Source organism: Alligator sinensis, unplaced genomic scaffold (assembly GCF_000455745.1).
Source record: "Alligator sinensis unplaced genomic scaffold, ASM45574v1 scaffold1208_1, whole genome shotgun sequence".
Taxonomy (NCBI): Eukaryota; Metazoa; Chordata; order Crocodylia; family Alligatoridae; genus Alligator; species Alligator sinensis.
The window spans coordinates 219769-220370 of NW_005842782.1; positions in this window are offsets into that span (position 1 = coordinate 219769).

Consider the following 602-nt stretch of genomic DNA (forward strand, 5'->3'; position numbering starts at 1 on the left):
CCAGTTGTAGAGACATCTCAGTGATGATGACGAAGTCGCTCAGAGAAGCGGGGGTCAGGCACTGAGATGCAGTGACTTTCCCTTGGTGGGGTGCTGGTTGTGATCCAGCCCAGATCAATGGCACCAGCTGGCTCACAGCAGGCAGATAGGAAAGGGACACAGGCCCTGTTCTTCCAGGGCTGTTGCACTGTCAGATCCCAACGGTCACCTGAAGAGCTCATCTCCATTGTGAGCAGTGAGTCCAGAAGACCGCAGCGCCAGGCAGGTGATGAGCTCTCAGCCTGGGGCTGCTCCGTGTTGATGTGCAGGAAGTTCTGCTCCATGACGGTGTAGAGAGGCTGCTAATCCACACTGTCATCCTGTCCGGTGGGGCTCCTGGGGAGGAGACATCAACACAGCCTATGGAGGTGAGCAGTTGCATAATGAAGGCGGGGGCAGCAGCGCTGACTTTGTGGGAGGCACAAAAATAGCCACTGCTGCAAGCAGCATAGTGGCAGCCCATGCTCCTCTGTATTGTGGCTGCCCCCAGACATGGAGCTGTGCTGCTAAAGATTCATAGATTCATAGATGTTAGGGTCGGAAGGGACCTCAATAGATCATTG